This window comes from Erythrolamprus reginae, chromosome 1 (assembly GCF_031021105.1).
Source record: "Erythrolamprus reginae isolate rEryReg1 chromosome 1, rEryReg1.hap1, whole genome shotgun sequence".
NCBI classification, from domain to species: domain Eukaryota; kingdom Metazoa; phylum Chordata; class Lepidosauria; order Squamata; family Dipsadidae; genus Erythrolamprus; species Erythrolamprus reginae.
Window position 1 is genome coordinate 3,368,937 of NC_091950.1, and position 21,933 is coordinate 3,390,869.

Genomic DNA, 21,933 nt, shown 5'->3' on the forward strand with positions numbered 1-21,933 from the left:
AGGCTTAATTCTCAACCCTTTGTCTTGAAGTCTCTGGAGTACTTCCCTAATCCTTTTGTTGAGCTGTTCTTGGTTTTCCCCTGCAATTAAGATGTCATCAAAATAGGGAATGGCCCCTTTAATCCCTGATAACAATCTTTCCATTATGCTTTGGAATATCCCTGGAGCTATGCTTACTCCAAACTGTAATCTGGTGCATTTAAAGGCACCCCTGTGAGTCACAATCGTTTGTGCATTTGCTGTCGCTTCATCGACCGGCAGCTGCTGATAAGCCTGGGCGAGGTCGATCTTTGCAAACCTTTTCCCTTCCCCCAGGGAGTGCAGGAGTTGTTGTACCACTGGAATGGGGTAAGGGTGGTGTTGGAGGGCCTTATTTAGCGTAGATTTATAGTCAGCGCAAACTCTTAAGGAGCCATCCGGTTTTAGAGGGGTGACTATGGGTGTTTCCCATGGTCCCTGCTCCACAGGAACTAGAATGCCCTGGCTTATGAGCTTATCCAGCTGCAGTTCAAGTTTGGGGAGTAGTGGAAGGGGTACCCTGCGAGGTTTGAGCCGGACAAGTGGGACCTTGGGATCGATGGAAAACGAGATAGGGGGCCCTTTATATGACCCCAAGGTGGGGCTAAACACTTCAGGGAACTCTTGTAAAAAGTTAGGCATGCTATCACAGTTAACATTGCAAATACCAGAAATTTCAATTCCCAAAGGTTCCATCCAAGCCAACCCCAGGAGAGAGTGTTTAGCCCCTGTAACAACAATCATGGGTAGGGTACATTTAACATTCTTAAATACGATAGGTACATTCACTTTGCCCAGAACAGAGATTATCCCCCCTTGAAAATCTCTAATTACCAACGAGGTTTGCAATAGCTCAGATTTAGACAGGCTAGGCATGTACAATTTAAGCTTTTCCCACGGCATAATGGTGTATTTAGACCCCGTGTCAAGTTCCATAGAACATGGCTTGTTATTTAAAAGTAAAGAAATAACAATCTTGCCCCCATTTTCTGTTGCCGTGGTATTCACGAAAAATTGAGTGTTACCTCTTGAGTAGTCGCGGTTAGTGGCCGAGTAGTTCTTACGGCTCGAAAAACGAAAAGGTCGGTTTTCTCGCGGTTGTGGTGTTTGATTCTGGGGTCGTTGGTGGCGCGGTGTGGAGAAGGTTTCCTCCGGTGCTGATGCTCTGCAGGCTTCGGCGATGTGGCCCCGTCGGTTGCAGCGACGGCATATGGCGTCCTGGAAGGGGCAACGTTGGCGCTGATGGTTTCCTCGGCAGCCGGCGCAGGGGGTGGCAGGGTGGGGAAGTCTGTGTTGTCTCGGTTGGTCTTGCAGCAGGAAACAGCTGTCCTTGTGGTGAGCTGGTGGGCTGCGGTCATCTGGGTCCTCGGCGCGGGAGAACGTGGAGTCTATCTTGGCGATGACTTCTTTCTTTTCGTGATCTATCAGCTCTTTAGCAGCGGCGTCGGTGACCTCTGCGGTTTGCGCTAGCTTAATCACTGTTTGTAGGGTCGGTTCGTCTTCGGTGAGGAGTTTATTCCTGACCGCGGCGTTTCTCATGCCAAAGGTTTATTGGATTTATATGCCGCCCCTCTCCGACTAAGGCATCGGTGAGGTGAGCTTCCGGGTTGTCAAACTTGCATTTCGCAAGCACCGTTCGAAGTCGCGTTGCAAATTGGTTGATTGATTCCGCTTCGTGCTGAGCCATTCTCGAGAACTGGTGCCGGAAAACCATGGCTGGTTTTGTTGGCCTGAAATGGCTTGCGAGCTTGTCTTGTAGGACGTCCCAAGCGACGGATCTTGCCGGCAGCGGGTCGGTGAGAGTCTGGGTGAGGGCGCGGATTTCTGGACCGCAGTAATTTAGGAAAATGGCCCGTCTTCAATCGGCGTCGGCGTCCCGTATTCCTGCTGCCTCGAGGAAGATTTCGAAGCTGGCTAGGTAGTCGTCCCAGGAAGTCTTTTCTGGGTCGAAGAATTCAGGAGCCCGGCCGATTTGGAGATTGTTCATGTTGCACGCGTAGTTTCTTTCGTCCGTCGTCGCCAGTGATGTAAACCCAGAGGCAGGGTTGGTTAGAACGGTACTTTTATTCAGCTCAGCATAGGTAAGTAACTTTCAGCGAGTACCGTCTGCTCTGCTTGGGAGAAACCGCTTCTTTTATACATTTGTGGTTCCCGCCAAAGCAAGAGCAGGGCGCGTCTGAGCCAATCAGGAGCGACTTCCTGATTTCCAGCTCAGACAGCGCTTTAGCAAGGAACAAACTATTTACAGAGATACAAGGTAGCCATTACAGGATACAACAGCAACAACACAAGAGCACACAACAGATTCAAACTTAATACGAACCGCTCCAAACTTGACTGTAAAAAATATGATTTCAACAATCGAGTTATCGAAGCGTGGAACTCATTGCGTCAACCCCTAACTCCCAACACTTCTCCCTTAGACTCTCCACGATTGACCTCTCCAGGTTCCTAAGAGGCCAGTAAGGGGCGTACATAAGTGCACCGGTGTGTCTTTTGTCCCCTGTCCAATTCTCTTTCCTTTCTCTCACTTATCATATATATTTTCTTTCTTTCATATATCCTCTCCTGTAAGTTCACTTTACCCCTATATATATTACTACATGTCTATTTTTCTTCCTATGCATTTGTGTATTGTCTGATGGCATCATATCAACATAGCTTGAGTTTTGATTTTAAAAAATGGAAGATGTAGCACAAAGGTTTCAAACTCTATATTGTTGTAAGTCCTTCGGGATTGGGCGGCATAGAAGTCGAATAAAATATTTGTTTGTTTGTTTGTTTGTTTGTTTATTTATTTATTTATTTATCTATTTATCTATTTATCTATTTATCTATTTATCTATTTATCTATTTATTTATTTATTTATTTATTTATTTATTTATTTATGTATTTATTTATTTATTTATTTATTTATTTATTAATTAATTACCTGGTTCAGACAGGAATGCAAGGAAAAGGAATGCGAACAGCAGATAAAGGATCTTCATGATGGGTTCGGTTCTGGACCAAGTATATTCCTGGGATAGGACACAACCCTCTATTTATGCAGTTATAATTATTGCATTGTTGCGGCAAAACTCAGTTGCCAGAGTTATGCTTGACATTTAGAGTACAAAAGAACATTTTGTGTTTATAATCTGTGCCTTCCATCCGGTAGAACATAGCTGGTGCAGAGATAGATCGGACACATGCTCTCAAGGCACATAGCTTCATGCATGAACCCACATACTAACTGCAAGTTCCTTTTTGTTGTACATTCTGCACCTTCTACATTGTATAACCCCCTTTTTACTTTCTGTATAAGGCAACGTTGACAAATAGTATCTGATTGGCTGATATTGTGTGTTTTTTGTACTCCTTTGGAAATGTATAAAGAGCCCTGAAAAACAATCCACGTTGTTCAGACGTTGCTTTTCTATCTTCTGAACCTGATGCATGCATCAAATAAACCTGAGTTACGCAATCTCCTTGTGGTCTCCATTCCCTTGACTGGCAACTGAGTTTTGCCGCAACAATGCAATCATTATAACTGCATAAATAGAGGGTTGTGTCCTATCCCAGGAATATACTTGGTCCAGAACCGAACCCATCATGAAGATCCTTTATCTGCTGTTCACATTCCTTTTCCTTGCATTCCTGTCTGAACCAGGTAAGAAACGATATTATTGATATTTGAGAAATTACTGATAATTCACTACATTTTAACCCTGCTGTTCTGTTTAAGAAAAGTAACAAATCTTCTGTTCCCGGGTCACCCTGACCCGGACCGAAAACTCTTCATTTGCAGTGCTTATGTTTGGTCAATTTGAATACTTTTTTCACTTGGAAAGTAGTCTGAACATTTCTGCACACAATGATATGAAAATTGAACTGAAGAAATTAATCCTTATTGGTTTATTTTGCACATAAATATGCCTCCCCCCCGTTTTTGTGAATTTTCTTTAGGTTTATTGATAATTATGCCTGCAAAATACATTCTATTTTACTAAAGTTGGTATGGGATTGGTAGCTTGAACATTTCTGAACATAATGATATGAAAATTGAACTGGAAAAATTGATGCTTATTGGTTTATTTTGTTGATGAAATGCACGCCCCCCGTTTTTTAAAATAGTCTTCACTTTATGGATAGTTTTGCTAGAAAAATACATTCTATTTTACTAAAGTTGGTGTGGGATTGGTAGCTTGAACATTTCTGAACATAATGATATGAAAATTGAACTGGAAAAATTGATGCATATTGGTTTATTTTGCACATAAAGTATGCCTCAATTATTTCAATTTATATAAAAATTATGCTGTTAATTTCAAACTTACATACTTTTTTTTAGTAAAATGGATTTGTTTCATAAAATTAGTTCTCTGGCTACAATGTGGTTGATTTTCAAAAGGATATTCCAAATATTTCTAGACAAATATGTATAAACAGTGACAATAATGGCACACAGCAAGGCCGAGGGGGGGTGGCCCTTTTGTGGCAAAAATAAACCAATAAGAACCATTTTTTTCAGTTCATTTATATTTTTCTTATATTCAGAAATGTTCAATTTAGTATATCAAACCTTTTGGGGGAAAATTCCTTAGGGATTTGTAGCCTTAAAAAATAGAAATTGACACGAAATTAAAAAAGGATGGGGGGAGGGGCTTTTTGATCAAAATAAAAATATAAGTCTCAATTTTTCCAGTTCAATTTTCATATCATTATGTTCATAAATGTTCAAACTAGTTTTCCAGTTGAAAAAGTTTTCAAAAAGACCAAATTCAAGTACCTAAAAAAAATCATTTTGGTCCGGGTCTACATGACCCGAACAGACTAAACGTGACTTTTTTTTTGCCCAGAAAAAAATTTTTCCCCCCACCCCCACAAATATTTTTTTGATGATCAGTATTGTTAAATTGAGTAAATGAATGCCTAAGATTTTAAAGAATATTTCGGATTTGGAGCATAAAAAAATAAAAAGTGAAAATGGTTTCAAGCAGCCAAGGGGGGGAGGGAGGCCTTATTTCTGATGTTAAAAAACCAATAAGAATCATTTTTTTCAGTTCCTTTATATTTTTCTTATATTCAGAAATGTTCAAGCTACCAATCCCACACCAACTTTAGTATAATAGAATGCATTTTGCAAGCAAAACTATCCATAAATTGAAAAAGATTTCACAAAAACGGGGGGGGGACGTGCATTATATCCGCAAAATAAACCAATAAGATTTACTTTTTTCATTTCAATTTTCATATCATTGTGTGCAGAAATGTTCAGACTACTTTCCAAGTGAAAAAAGCTTTCAAAAAGACCAAACATAAGCACTGCAAATGAAGAGTTTTCGGTCCGGGTCAGGGTGACCCGGGAACAGAAGATTTGTAACTTTTTTTGCCCAGCAAAAACTAAGCCCCCCACCCCCCAAAAAAAATTCTCATAGAGAGAACCCCTGAAATGATGAAACTACATGAAATTTCAAGTTTCAGATATGCAGGGAAAAACTTTTTACAGGGACTCAAACTTGGCTTCGGGTCACATACGACCCGAACAGAACAGCAGGGTTTTAAGCAAGTATGATCATCACTGAAAGCAGGATAATATTTAACATCTTCTTTTAGTTCATGTTAAACAAATAGCTTTGAACATTGTGGACTATTGATAACATGAGCTTTCAAACTTTTGAACAATATGCCATTGATATTTAATTCAGATTAAAACTTGAGTTCCAGGGAAATATACAGCATCAATATCCACATGAAACCTCTGGGTGAGATCATTCGATGACACAGGGTGAGTTACCGACAGTGTGCTGACAACACTCACCTGCACATCTCCACCCCGTGGCAATTCAGTGAAGCAGTGGAGGTGATGTGCTGGTGCCTGGAGGCTGTGAGGGTCTGGATGGGTGATAAGAGGCTCAAGCTCAACCCCAAAGAGGTGGAGTGGCTGTGGGTTTTACCTCCCTGGGACATCTTGGACATCAACACCCTTGAAAACGTCCAAAAATATTTCACCAGAAGAGCCCTTCACTCCTCCACCTGAAACAGAAGACCCTACGAAAATAGACTAACTATCCTGGGTCTAGAAAGCTTAGAACTACGGTGCCTAAAACACGATTTAAGTATTGGCCACAAGATCATATGCTGCAACGTCCTACCGGTCAACGACTACTTCAGCTTCAACCGCAACAACACAAGAGCAGGCAACAGATTCAAACTTAATATTAACCACTCCAAACTTGACTGTAAAAAACATGACTTTAACAATCGAGTTGTCGAAGTGTGGAACTCATTACTGGACTCAATAGTGTCAACCCCTAACCCCCAACATTTCTCCCTTAGTCTATCCATGATTGACCTCTCCAAGTTCCTAAGAGGCCAGTAAGGGGCGTACATAAGTGCACTAGTGTGCCTACCGTCCCCTGTCCAATTTTCTTTCCTTTATCTCATATATCATATATATTTTCTTCCTCTCATATATTTTCACTTCTATTTTACATATTATCTTTATATATATATTACTTCATGTCTATTCTCTTCCATATGTATTGTGTATTGGACAATGAATAAATAAAAAATTCCATTTCTCCATACATTACCCTAGGGGGGGACTTTAGACCCCCTCAGAGAGGGTCAACAACTTGGGAGTCCTCCTTGATCCACAGCTGAGCCTAGAACAACATATATCAGTTGTGGCAAGGGGGATGTTTGCACAAGTTTGCCTGGTGCACCAGTTGTGGCCCTATTTGGACAGGAAGTCTCGTCTCCCAGTCACTCATGCGGTCATCTCCTTGAGGTTCAGTAACTGCAATGCCCTCTACATGGGGCTGCTTTTAAAGAATGTTGGGAGACTGCAGTTAGTGCTAAATGCAGCTGCGTGAGGGGTTATGTGCCTACAAAGGTATCCCCATATGTCACCATCACTCTGTGAGCTCCATTGGCTACAGATTGGTCTCTAAACACAATTTAAAGTGCTGGCTATTAAAGCCCTGCATGGCTTAGGACCAGGTTACTTACGGGACCGTCTCCTGCCTCATGTATCCCAGCAGCCAGAAAGATCCCACAGAGTCGGTCTTCTCCAGATCCCGTCAGCCGAACAGTGACATTTGGTGGGGTCTAGGGAAAGGGCCTTCTCTGTGGCAGCTCTGGTCCTTTGAAATCAATTTCCCCCAGAAAGATGCACTGCCCCCCACCCCCCTGGCCTTTTGAATGGTTTTAAAAACATACCTTTGCCGGCAGGCCTGCTCTGGTCGACAGTATAACTGTGTTGAGATGAATCGGCTGAATGGTTTATATATTGGGTTTTTAAGATTCGGTTTTTAAATAATTGGGTTTCTAATTAGATGGTTTTTTAAATTATTTCTTTGTATTGTTTCTTTTGCCTTGTAAGCCACCATGAGCCTAGAAATCCAATAAATGAATGAATGAATGAATGAATGAATGAATAAATAAATAATACCCCTTGCTTAGGCATGAATCCTTACACTACTCAAAATCAATTAATTGATGATGATGATGATGATAACGATAATGATAACGATAACGATAGCGATAACGATAACGATAACAATAACAACAACAACAACAACAACAACAACAGAAGCAGGAGCGGCAGCAGCAACAGCAACAAAAAAAACCAGTTAGGTTAGGTCCCACAGAGTCAGCCTTCTCCGGGTCCTGTCGACCAAACAATGCCGTCTGGCGGGACCCAGGGGAAGAGCCTTCTCTGTGGGGGCCCCGACCCTCTGGAACCAGCTCCCCCCTGAGATTAGGATTGCCCCCACCCTCCCTGCCTTTCGTAAACTCCTTAAGACCCACCTCTGCCGTCAGGCATGGGGGAACTAAACATCTCCCCCTTGCCCATGTTGTTTTGCCATTGATTGATTGACTGTGTGTCTGTTTTTATATACATTGGGATTGTTTTATGAATTTATTAATTTTAAACTGTAATTAGATTGGTGGGCATTGGATTTGTTATTATGTACTGTTTTATTGTTGTTGTGAGCCGCCCCGAGTTTGTGGAGAGGGGCGGCATATAAATCCAATAAATCTAATCAATAAATCTAATCTAAAAAAAAGTTGGAAGGGACCTTGGAGGTCTTCTAGTCCAACCCCCTGCTTAGATGGTTATCCAACTTCTGCTTAAAAACTTCCAGTGTTGGAGCATTCACAACTTCTGGAGGCAAGCTGTTCCACTGATTAATTGTTCTCGCTGTCAGGAAATTTTTCCTTAGTTCTAAGTTGCTTCTCTCCTTGTTCAGCTTCCACCCATTGCTTCTTGTTCTACCCTCAGGTGCTTTGGAGAATAGGTTGACTCCTTCTTCTTTGTGGCAACCCCTGAGGAGTAGTCTCCACTACTCCTATTTTTCATTAAACTAGCCATGTCCAGTTCCTGCAACTGTTCTTCATATGTTTTAGCCTCCAATCCCCTGTTCTAGTCCCACATTTAGCATGAGAGCTGGTGGGGTAAGTTTGGACTTCTCTCAGCCCAAAGCACCTGACATGGTTGATGTTGTGGTAAAATAGGAGAAGGCACCCTTGGTGTTCTCTCTGGGTTTTCCCCCCTTAAAGTTGTTTCATTGCCAAACTAAGTAACATCATTAAGAAATGGAGTTTGCTCTCAATTTATCTTCTATTGATCTGCCCTATTTGTATGAGTTAGGAGTGGTCTTGGGAGTTTTTGGTAGTACTGTTTATTGTGAACTTTTTGTCACTTTCTTGATTGGGGCAGTGTTCCCGCTAATTTTTTTCTGGTGTGGGCAGAAAAGTACAGTGTCTGAGTGGCAGTCCCTTTAGGACTGAAGTCTAAATAAGATAGATAGATAGATAGATAGATAGATAGATAGATAGATAGATAGATAGATAGATAGATAGATGGTATGAAAAGTCTAAAACTCACTCATATTTTAAAAGTAATATAATTAGGAAGGCATTGATAGATGTCTGGAATGAGATAAGGAAAAATCACTTTTTAGTAATGCCAGAATGGATTTCACCAATAGAAGTTATTTCTCACCCGAATTTGTTAAAAGAAGGTAAAATATGGAAATATAGAGACCTACTAGATAATCAATTAAAATTGAAAACAAAACAAGAATTGCAGGAGACAGGGGTGGATATTTCTTTCTTTTTTAATGTAAAGTATTTTTTTAAAAGAACAAAAAGATGTCAGAATATTCATCTTTAAGAAAGATAATAATATACTTGGGAAATTACTAATTCAAAATCAAGGGAAACAAACAAACAAACAAACAAACAAACAAATAAACAAATGAACAAATAATACCTGCCACTACCCAGGCAAGTGGCAGGTTTGAAAAAGGAGCCGCTTCCCTGGGCGCAGTCCTTGAGGTCATTTCATAGCCCCACAGAGCTCCTGCCTCCTCCTCAGTGGCAGCTCTGCAGGGCTTTGAAATGACGTCAAGGCCTGTGCCCAGGGAAGCGGTGTGGTTTTCAAACGCTGGGGGCTGCCCCCACTGCCGAAGAGGAAAAGGAGATGGCCGTTGCTACCACCGATGAACAGGTAGCAAGAGGGGGGAGGAGGAAGCACAAAACGCCGCTTTGCCAGTCCCAGCCCCCCTCCCCCCTCTCCTCTCTGCGCAGCCTTTGAAAAGTGTGCAGCAGGCTTCATTTTTTAGTGCACTACAACGCATGGCGCAGGTTAGAGGGAACATTGGATTGGGGTATTGCTTCCTTCTGGATTTTTGATCTGAGGTTAAATTTGGTATTAATATAATATAATCTGGGTGTTGATTGTTGGTGGGAAGATATTTTGGTTTGTTTTTCCCTTTTTACCTCGTTGATTGTACTATTTGCATAGTAAGTCTATATTGTTTATGCCTATATGTCTATTGATAGCTATTTTGTCAGAATGCAGAACTTCCAGAAATTCTCTCGCATTTTTTGAATTGACCTGATCGAGAAAGATCAAAGTTTCCCAGTTACAAGTGTGGTTAAATCTGTCCCTATGCTTATGAATTTCAAAAGCTTTCAACGTGTCTTATGACTGCTACTTGGTGGTCATGGAAAAAGGAAGTGGAAGGAGTATTAAATACATTTATTTTAGGTAATAAAGAAGAGATAAAATGAATAAAAACTAAATATTAATTATCTAGTGAATCTATAGCTATTCAATTTGTAAAAAAGAGAAGCTATTGCAGAAAAATGTCGCAAATGCACAGCTTTTCTAGAGCAGAGAAGAGCAGCGTTAGAAATATTAAGAGAAGAGGAAGAAAGACAAAGATGAGCCAGATTCTGAAGGTCCAGGGAAGATCATATCCTCACTCAAAATCTCCATCCAAACACCCAGCAGAACCAGCCATGATCATTCAGGATTATTTCTTAGCAAACAAGGATCCATAGAGAGAGAGAGAGATCACAGCAAGGTCTTCTTGGTTGTGAATGAGATTTTTTCCACTCTGTGCTACCTTAATAGATACAGGCACACCTGCCCATTCAGCTCTGGGCCAACTTTAAAATCTGTGTTGACGTGTATTATATTGGGACTGGTGAAGGGAGATTGGCAGAAATTGATTCCTTGGTCAGAGAAAATTTCCTGAATTCATAGGAATCCAGCAATTCTGTAGAAGAAAGTGATGTCTTAGAAGGAAAAATTTATCTAAATAACAAAGTATCTTTACTGATCTTTTCCCTGTCTATCATTTCTCTTTTCACAGGTAATGCCCACCGTAGGTGTTATCGTATGAAAGGATACTGCGCTTCCCTACCCTGTCCAAATGGTCACTTTGGGAACTTCGGCTGTCCAGAGAAATTATGGTGCTGTAAAAGGTAGGTAAACAGTTCTTTAATAAAGATGCCACAGATGTGCATCAGATATACACTTGTTTAGACTCCAACACATTCCAAGGCTTTGACCTGAAGAGGAACAGGTATTTCAAAGGCAGAAAGGAGGGCAGGAAAGATTTTGAGGTTCAGATAACAGACTTTATCTTAAATTCATTATGATGAAACTATTATTTTATCTCATTTGTATAGACTCTATCTAAAATAATACCATCTCCATCTGGAACGCTGGACGTCTTCAAGATATGGCCAAAGACCTGAGATTCCTGCCTTCTATCGCTTTTTCTTTCTTCACATGATTCAAATTGCTTTCTATCAAACTCAAAAACATGAATGCATTGACATAAAATTTGGCAAATATTCCTTCAAATAAAAATAAATGAGCATTGAAAATGTTGTGCAAATTTTTACCAGGAAGCTGGGAGCTTGCTTGCTTGCTTGCTTGCTTGCTTGCTTGCTTGCTTGCTTGCTTGCTTGCTTGCTTGCTTGCTTGCTTGCTTGCTTGCTTGCTTGCTTGCTTTATTTGTTTGTTTGTTTGTTTTTGTGTGTGTGTGTGTGTTTGTTTGTTTGTTTGTTTATTTATTTATTTATCAGATTTGTATGCCGCCCATCTCCGCGGACTCGGGGCGGGTAACAGCAACAACAATGTGAAAAAATCTAATATTTAACTTAATTTAAAACCCCAATTTAGAAACCAATCATACATACTAACATACCATGCATAAATTTTATAAGCCTAGAGGGAGGGAAAGTCTCAATTCCCCCATGCCTGACGACAGAGGTGGGTTTTAAGGAGCTTACGAGGAGGGTGGGGGCAACTCTGATATCTGGGGGGAGTTGCTTCCAAAGGGTCGGGGCCACCACAGAGAAGGCTCTTCCCCTGGGTCCTGCCAAATTGGTCGCTGGGATTCGTGCGGCAGAAGTCGGTCCCGGAGATATTCTGGTCCGGTGCCATGAAGGGCTTTATAGGTGATAAGCAACACTTTGAATTGTGACCGGAAACTGATCGGCAACCAATGCAGACTGCGGAGTGTTGGTGTGACATGGGCATATTTAGGAAAGCCCATGATAGCTCTCACAGCTGCATTCTGCACGATCTGAAGTTTCTGAACACTTTTTAAAGGTAGCCCCATGTACAGAGCGTTACAGTAGTTGAGCCTCGAAGTGATGAGGGCATGAGTGACTGTGAGCAGTGACTCCCGGTCCAAATAGGGCCACAACTGGTGCACCAGGCAAACCTGGGCAAACGCCCCCCTCGCCACAGCTGAAAGATGTTTCTCTAAAGTGAGCTGTGGATCGAGGAGGACGCCCAAGTTGTGGACCCTCTCTGAGGGGGTTAGTGATACCCCCCCAGGGTAATGGACATACAGGTGGGATTGTCCTTGGGAGGCAAAACCCACAGCCACTCAGTCTTATCAGGGTTGAGTTTGAGTCTGTTGACACCCATCCAGACCCCAACAGCTTCCAAGCACTGGCACATCACTTCCACTGCTTCGCTGACTGGACAAGGGGTGGAGATGTAGAGCTGGGTATCATCTGCATATTCATGATACCTCACCCCATGACCTTGGATGATCTCACCCAGTGGTTTCATGTAGATATTAAATAGTAGTGGGGAGAGGACCGACCCCTGAGGCATCCCACAAGGGAGTAACCTAGAGGTCGACCTCTGACCCACCCACTAACACCGACTGTGACCGACCAGAGAGGTAGGAGGAGAACCACTGGAGAACAGTGCCTCCCACTTCCAACCCCTCCAGCCGGCGCAGAAGGATAACATGGTCGATGGAGAGGTCAAGAAGCACCAGGACAGAGGATAAACCCCTGTCCCGGGCCCGCCAGAGATCATCCATCAGCGCGACCAAAGCAGTTTCCGTGCTGTAGCCGGGCCTGAATCCTGACTGCTGAGGCCCTAGATAATTGGCTTCTTCCAAGGACCGCTGGAGCTGGAGCGCCACCACCTTCTCAACAACCTTCCCCATAAAAGGAAGGTTGTAGACTGGGTGACAGTTGTTGAGAATGGCTGGGTCCAGGGAAGGCTTCTTGAGGAGGGGGTGCACAAGTGCCTCCTTGTAGGGATCCGGGAAGGACCCCCTCCCCAAAGAAGCATTGACAATCTCCTGGACCCAGCTCCATGTCACCTCCCTGCTGGCCGAAACCAGCCAGGAGGGACACGGATCCAGTAAACAGGTGGCGGAACTCACAGCTCCAATGGCCTTGTCCACTTCATCAGGTGTCACCAGATCAAACTCTTCCCAGACAGGTGGACAAGTACGTGCCCCAGTCACCTCGACTGACTTGTTGTCAGTCGACTCTGTATTCCAATTGGAGTCAAGGTCCGCTCGGAACCGAGCGATTTTATCAGCGAAAAATGTGTTAAACTCCTCGGCACTACTCTGCAACCGCTCCCCAACTCCCCCCTGATTAAGAAGGGAGCGGGTCACCCTAAACGGAGCGGCCAGGTGGGATTCCGCTGATGCAATCAATGCAGCATGATGCGCGCATCTTGCCGCCTTGAGCGCCACTTTGTAAGTCTTAATATGAGCTCTTACAAGTGTTCGATCGGATTCAGACCTACTCTTCCTCCATCGCTTCTCTAGACGTCTCTTCTGGCGCTTCAACTCCCGGATATATTAATTTCACTACGTAAATTTGTGGGTCTGTTTGTGTGTCATATCTCTTTGCCTACATGTCAGTGTGGAAGGTGTTTCCTGCTCTTCAACCACACATTATGCCATAAAGTCACACAGTCTCATTCTTCCCCAACTGTTTATAGTTATTTTGCCATTGTGGTCTTCCAGCTGATGTGGTTGCTTGACCAGAACAAAACAAAAGTTAAATATTACCAATTACCAGTATTGGACAGCCCCCAGTATGCCTGGGACCGCCATTCCTTTAGTGGAAACAGTGACGAGTGAGCATCTACATGTGCAGCCTTGCACAGATCCATGTGTGATGCGCAGAAGGAAAGAAATGGGCAAAAATCACCAAAATCTCTCACAAGGAGGCTTGCACACATGAGCTTTTGGTGATCTTGGTTGCTATGATTGATTTTAATATAATCAGAAGTTTTAGATAGTTATATACTTTTTAATTTAAATGGATTTAATTTTATAGTAATCTACTGTTTTTTTATATATTGTAAGCCGCCCAAAGTCTTCAAAGAGAGGTGGCACAGAAATCCAATAAATAAGTAAAAATAAATAAACTCCAAATCTCAACCAACAAATGCTCTGTCCTACCCCTTGGCAAAAAGAATCAGAACACCAAATACAAGCTGAATAGACAAGACCTTGCAGAAAACCCTCACTCTGTCAAAGACCTTGGAATATTCCTATCAAATGACCTAAGCGCTAAAGGCCACTGCAACAACATCGCCAAATAGGCTTCAAGAGTTGTTAACCTAATCTTACGTAGCTTCTTCTCCAGTGATATCAAACTACTAACCACAACATAAAAAACTTTCACCAGCCCAGTCCTTGAATACAGCTCATCTGTCTGGAACCCACATCGCATAGCAGACATAAATACATTAGAAAGTGTCCAGAGATACTTTATTAGAAGAGCCCTCCACTCCTCTACCAGCAACAGTAGACCTTACGCAACTAGATTTGAAATCCTGGGCTTAGAAAGCTTAGAACTAGTTCGTCTTCAGCCCAACCTAAGCATAGCTCCTAAAATTATCTGCTACAACGTCCTTCCTCTCAATGATTTTTTTCAGCTTCAACCACAACAATACATGAGCACACAACAGATAGAAACTCAGAGTTAACTGCTCCAAACTTGACTATAGAAAATATGATTTCAGCAACCACGTGGTTAATGCTTGGAACTCACTGTGACTCAGTAGTATCATCACCTAACCCCGAAAACATTACCCTTAGACTGTCCACTGTTGACCTCACCCAATTCCTAACAGGTCAGTAAGGGGCGTGCATAAGTGCACCAGCATGCCAACCCTTCCTGTCCTATCTTTTCCCTCTTATTAGTACCCATATCATGTATATGGATCACCTTCATCTGTTAATTCTATGTTATCAGTCCAATATATCAAGATAGATTCCTTAGGAAAGGATTGCTAATACTACTAAAGCAGTAAAATATATGGAATCATGAAGACTGACACAGGAAAAAAACCATCCAAACATCGTGGCCTCTTATACCATGGATTCACTTTCCATGATCTTAATTAATGTGATTTCTAAACATCAAGTCAGTTTGTCCCTGAGGTTTCCTCAATGCCCTCGAATGAATGAATGAATGGATGAATATTTATGTATGTATGTATGTATGTGTGTGTGTGTGTATGTATGTATGTATGTATGGATGGATGGATGGATGGATGGATGGATTGATTGATTGTTACAGTTGAAAGGGACTGTGAAGGCCATCAAGTCCAACCCGCTGCCCAAGCAGGAACCCTATAGTACACCAGTCAGGTGGCAGTTCAATCTTCTCTTAAAAATGTCCAGAGTGTTGGAGTTCACAACGTCTGCTGGTAGGTTGTTCCATTGGTTAATCACTCTGACCATCAGGAAGTTCCTCCTTATCTCCATGTTGAATCTCTCCTTGGTCAGCTTCCAGCTGTTGTTCCTCGTCCGGCCCTACGGTGCCCTGAAGAATAAAGTGATCCCCTCCTCTCTGTGACATCTCCTCGTATACTTGTAGACTGCTATCATGTCCGCTCTGGCCCTCCTTTTCTCTAGGCTATCCATGCCCAGTTCCCTCAGTCTCTCAGTTTCCAATCCCTTATAGATAGATAGATAGATAGATAGATAGATAGATAGATAGATAGATAGATAGATAGATAGATAGATAGATAGAAACAGAGAAACAGAGAAACAGAGAAACAGAGAAACAGAGAAACAGAGAAACAGAGAAACAGAGAAACAGAGAAACAGAGAAACAGAGAAACAGAGAAACAGAAACATGGAAACATGGAAACATGGAAACATGGAAACATGGAAACATAGAAAATTGATGGCAGAAAAAGACCTCATGGTCCATCTAGTCTGCCCTTATGTTATTTCCTGTATTTTATTTTAGGATGGATATATGTTTATCCCAGGCATGTTTAAAATCAGTTACTGTGGATTTACCAACCACGTCTGCTAGAAGTTTGATCCAAGCATCTACTAGTCTTTCAGTAAAATAATTTTTTCTCACGTTCCTTCTGATCTTTCCCCCAACTAACCTCAGATTGTGCCCCTTGTTCTTATGTTCACTTTCCTATTAAAAATACTTCCCTCCTGAACCTTATTTAACCCTTTAACAGATTTAAATGTTTTGATCATGTCCCCCCTTTTCCTTCTGTCCTGACTTTTGCAATAATTTACCCACAGTAATGTTTCATTAGAAGGAAATACAACAATTTCAGATAAATTTAAGAGTAGTTGCAATATTTCACAGTGTAATGCTGAGGAAGCTAGCCTGAGATATATATTCATATTTAGTGCTGGCCCAAATTCTGCATTTCTTAAGCCTTGACCTATGCCCCACATATAGAGTTATGCTTGAAATTTAGAGTACAAAAGTACATTTTGTGTTTATAATCTATGCCTTGCATCCAGTAGAACAAAGCTGTGCTACAGGAAAAGGACATGGCTTTGATGGTGCAGAGATAGATCGGACACCTGCTCTCAAGGCACATAGCTTCATGCATGAACCCACATACTAACTGCAAGTTCCTTTTGTTGTACATTCTGCGCCTTCTACATTATATAACCCCTTTTTTACTTTCTGTGTAAGGAAACGTTGACAACTAGTATCTGATTGGCTGATATTGTGTGTGTTTTTGTACTCCTTTGGAAATGTATAAAGAGCCCTGAAAAACAATCCACATTGTTCAGACATTGCTTTTATATGTTCTGAACCTGATGCATGCAAAATCAAACTTTTGAACAATATGCCATTGATATTTAATTCAGATTAAAACTTGAGTTCCAGGGAAATATACAGCATCAATATCTACATGAAACCTCTGGGTGAGATCATTTGATGACACAGGGTGAGTTACCAACAGTGTGCTGAGAACACTCAGCTGCACATCTCCACCCTGTGGCAATTCAGTGAAGCAGTGGAGGTGATGTGCTGGTGCCTGGAGGCTGTGAGGGTCTGGATGGGTGATAAGAGGCTCAAGCACAACCCCAAAGAGATGGAGTGGCTGTGGGTTTTGCCTCCCTGGGACATCTCGGACATCAACACCCTTGAAAACGTCCAAATATATTTCACCAGAAGAGCCCTTCACTCCTCCACTCGAAACAGAATACCCTACAAAAATAGACTAATTATCCTGGGTCTAGAAAGCTTAGAACTATGGCGCCTAAATCACGATTTAAGTATTGCCCACAAGATCATATGCTGCAACATCCTACCGGTCAATGACTACTTTAGCTTCAACTGCAACAACACAAGGGCACGCAACAGTTTCAAACTTAATATAAACTACTCCAAACTTGACTGTAAAAAACTTGACTTTAACAATCGAGTTGTCGAAGCGTGAAACTCATTACCAGACTCAATAGTGTCAACCCCTAACCCCCAACATTTCTCCCTTAGTCTATCAATGATTGACCTCTCCAAGTTCCTAAGAGGCCAGTAAGGGGCATGCATAAGTGCACTACTGTGCCTACCGTCCCCTGTCCAATTGTCTTTCCTTTATCTCATATATCATATATATTTTATATATATATATGTAGATGTAGTTCCATTGAGCACAACGGGTTGATTGTGGCTGGTTAGCCAGTTTTGAATCCATCTGGTGGAGTTGCTGTCCATCCCACATTTTTGTACTTTATTTAGTAGTAGGTTATGGTCTACTTTGTCAAAAGCCTTACTGAAGTCCAAGTAAACCACAGCAACAGCATTCCCTGGTCCACTAATTTTGTCACTTTGTTAAAGAATCCTATATGATTCATTATTCTCTACAAAGCTTAACTGGAGGTTTTCTTATTGTAAGTTATTGGTTGGTTCATTTAAGTTTTGGTTTATCAAATTCTCAACAAAAGATATGGTGATGTGTTTGAGGGACAATAGAGGGCCAGTTTGCTCTAGTGGTCAAAGCACCAAGTTAGAAATCAGGAGACTGTTCTAGTCCCACATTTAGCATGAAAGCTGGTGGGGTAAGTTTGGACTTCTCTCAGCCCAAAGCACATGACAAGGTTGATGTTGTGGTAAAATAGGAGAAGGCACCCTTGGTATTCTCTCAGGGTGTTTTCCCCCTTAAAGTTGTTTCATTGCCAAACTAAGTAACATAATTAAGAAATGGAGTTTGCTCTCAATTTATATTCTATTGATCTGCCCTATTTGTATGAGTTAGGAGTGGTCTTGGGAGTGTTTGGGTAGTACTGTTTATTGTTAACTTTTGGTCACTTTCTGGATTGGGGCAGTGTTCCCTCTAATTTTTTTCCGGTGTGGGCAGAAAAGTACAGTGTCTGAGTGGCAGTCCCTTTGGGACTGAAGTCAAAACAAATAAACAAACAAACAAACAAACAAACAAACAAACAAACACATAAATACATACATACATACATACATACATACATACATACCACCTGCAACTACCCAGGCAAGTGGCAGGTTTGAAAAAGGAGCCGTTTCCCTGGGCGCAGTCCTTGAGGTCATTTCATAGCCCCACAGAGCTCCTGCCTCCTCCTCAGTGGCAGCTCTGCAGGGCTTTGAAATGACGTCACGGCCTGTGCCCAGGGAAGCGGTGCGGTTTTCAAACACGCCACTTCCCCAGGCAGCCAGCTTCGCCTGCTCCCCTGCCACCATGCTGGGGGCTGCCCCCCACTGCCGAAGAGGAAAAGGAGATGGCCATTGCTACCACCGATGAACAGGGAGCAAGAGGGGGGAGGAGGAAGCACAAAACGCCGCTTTGCCAGTCCCAGCACCCCTCCCCCCCTCTCCTCTCTGCGCAGACTTTGAAAAGTGTGCAGCAGGCTTCATTTTTTAGTGCACCACAGCGCATGGCGCAGGTTAGAGGGAACATTGGATTGGGGTATTGCTTACTTCTGGATTTTTGATCTGAGGTTAAATTTGGTATTAATATAATATAATCTGGGTGTTGATTTTTAATGGGAAGATATTTTGTTTTGTTTTTCCCTTTTTACCTTGTTGATTATACTATTTGCAGAGTAAGTATATATTGTTTATGCCTATATGTCTGTCGATAGCCATTTTGTCAGAATGCAGAACTTTCAGAAATTCTCTCGCATTATTTGAATTGACCTGATCGAGAAAGATCAAAGTTTCCCAGTTACAAGTATGGTTAAATCTCTCCCTATGCTTATGAATTTCAAAAGTTTTCAACATGTCTCATGACAGCTACTTGGTGGTCATGGAAAAAGGAAGTGGAAGGAGTATTAAATGCATTTGTTTTAGGTAATAAAGAAGAGATAAAATGAATAAAACCTAAATATTAATTATAGAAACATAGAAGTCTGACGGCAGAAAAAGACCCCATGGTCCATCTAGTCTGCCCTTATACTATTTTCTGTATTTTATCTTAGGATGGATATATGTTTATCCCAGGCATGTTTACATTCAGTTACTGTGGATTTATCTACCACATCTGCTGGAAGTTTGTTCCAAGGATCTACTATTATCTAGTGAATCTATAGCTATTCAATTTGTAAAAAAGAGAAGCTATTGCAGAAAAGTCGCAAATGCACAGCTTTTCTAGAGCAGAGAAGAGCAGTGTTAGGAATATTAAGAGAAGGGGAAGAAAGACAAAAGTGAACCAGATTCTGAAGGTCCAGGGAAGATCATATTCTCACTCAAAATCTCCATCCAAACACCCAGCACAACCAGCCATGATCATTCAGGATTATTTCTTAGCAAACAAAGATCCACAGTAATAATGGAGAGAGAGAGATAACAGCAAGGTCTTCTTTGTTGTGAATCAGATTGTTTCCTTCTGTATTATCTTAATAGATACAGGCACACCTGCCCATTCAGCTCTGGGCCATGTTTAAAATGATATATGACATATTGGGACTGCTGAAGGGAGATTGGAAGAAATTGATTCCTTGGTCAGAGATAATTTTGTGAATTCATAGGAATCCAGAAATTCTGTAGAAGAAAGTGATGTCTTAGAAGGAAAAATTTATCTAAATAACAAAGTATCTTTACTGATCTTTTCCCTGTCTACTGTTTCTCTTTTCACAGGTGATGCCCAGCGCAGGTGTCGTAGTCAAGGAGGATACTGCCGTAGCCCTTCCTGTCTAAGTGCTAACTTAGGGAAACTGGACTGTCCACGGAGTTTTTCATGCTGTAGTCGGTAAGTAAACAGTCCTCAAGTAAAGATGCCACAGATGTGCATCAGATGTTCACTTGTTTATGCTGCGACACATTCCAAGGCCTTGACCTGAAGAGGAACAGGTGTTTCCAAGCCAGAAAGGAGGGCAGGGAAGATTTTGAGGTTGAGATAACAGACTTTATCTTAAATTCATTATGATCCAACTATTATTTTATCTCATTTGTATAGATTCTATGGGAAAATAACACCATCTCCACCTACAACCCTGGACGCCTTCAAGATATGGCCAAAGACCTGAGATTCCTGCCTTCTATCGCTTTTTCTTTCTTCACATGATTCAAATTGCTTTCTATCAAACTCAAAAACATGAATGCATTGACATAAAATTTGGCAAATATTCCTTCAAATAAATCTAAATCAGCATTGAAAAGGTTGTGCAACTTTTTAACAGGGAGCTGGGAGCATTATATTCATTTCACTACACAAACGTGTCGGTCTGTTTGTGTGTCATAACTCTTTGCCTACATTTCAGTGTGGAAGGTGTTTCCAGCTCTTCAACCACACATTATGCCATAAAGTCACACAGTCTCATTCTTCCCCAACTATTTATAGTTACTTTGCCATTGAGGTCTTCCAGCTGATGTGGTTGCTTGACCAGAACAAAACAAATTATCAGGCTGAGGTTCCCAAACTTTTTACTATCAACCTGTGGGCGTGACTTATTTTGTGGGTGTGGTTTGATGGCCATGTGTTCAGGTGGGAGTGGCTGGTCAACATTTGCCGGTTCTTCAAACACACATTTATCACACAGTCTCATTCTTCCCCAACTGTTTATAATTACTTTGCCCGAGTCTGTGGAGAGGGGCGGCATACAAATCTAAATAATAAAATTGTGGTCTTCCAGCTGATGTGGTTGCTTGACCAGAACAAAACAAAAGTTAAATATTACCAATTGCCAGTATTGGGCAGCCCCCAGTATGCCTGGGACTGCCATTCCTTTAGTGGAAACAGTGACAAGTGCGCATCTACATGTGCAGCCTTGCACAGATCCATGTGTGATGCGCAGAAGGAAAGAAATGGGCAAAAATCACCAAAATCTCTCACAAGGATGCTTGCACACATGAGCTTTTGGTGATCTTGGTTGCTATGATTGATTTTAATATAATCAGAAGTTTTAGATAGTTATGTACTTTTCAATTTAATTGGATTTAATTTTATTGTAATCTACTGGTTTTTAATATATTGTAAGCCGCCCAGAGTCTTCAAAGAGAGGTGGCATAGAAATCCAATAAATAAATAAAAATAGATAAACTCCAAATCTCAACCAACAGATGCTCTGTCCTACCCCTTGGCAAAAAGAATCAGAACACCAAATACAAGCTGAAGAGACAAGACTTTGCAGAAAACCCTCACTCTGTCAAAGACCTTGGAATATTCCTATCAAATGACCTAAGGGCTAAAGGCCACTGCAACAACATCGCCAAATAGGCTTCAAGAGTTGTTAACCTAATCTTACGTAGCTTCTTCTCCAGTGTTATCACACTACTAACCACAACATAAAAAACTTTCACCAGCCCAGTCCTTGAATACAGCTCATCTGTCTGGAACCCACATCGCATAGCAGACATAAATACATTAGAAAGTGTCCAGAGATACTTTATTAGAAGAGCCCTCCACTCCTCTACCAGCAACAGTAGACCTTACGCAACTAGATTTGAAATCCTGGGCTTAGAAAGCTTAGAACTAGTTCGTCTTCAGCCCAACCTAAGCATAACTCATAAAATTATCTGCTACAACGTCCTTCCTCTCAATGATTTTTTCAGCTTCAACCACAACAATACATGAGCACACAACAGATAGAAACTCAAAGTGA

The 21,933-nt window shown here is 41.7% G+C and overlaps 1 long non-coding RNA gene across 1 annotated transcript; it reads left to right on the top strand.

Annotated features, from left to right (window-relative positions):
• Nucleotides 1-16,744: 16,744 nt before the first annotated feature.
• Nucleotides 16,745-20,425, top strand: LOC139156343 (uncharacterized). The gene is made up of 3 exons (XR_011557300.1): nt 16,745-16,808; nt 19,970-20,081; nt 20,289-20,425. It is a non-coding gene; the product is annotated as an uncharacterized lncRNA (long non-coding RNA).
• Nucleotides 20,426-21,933: the final 1,508 nt, after the last annotated feature.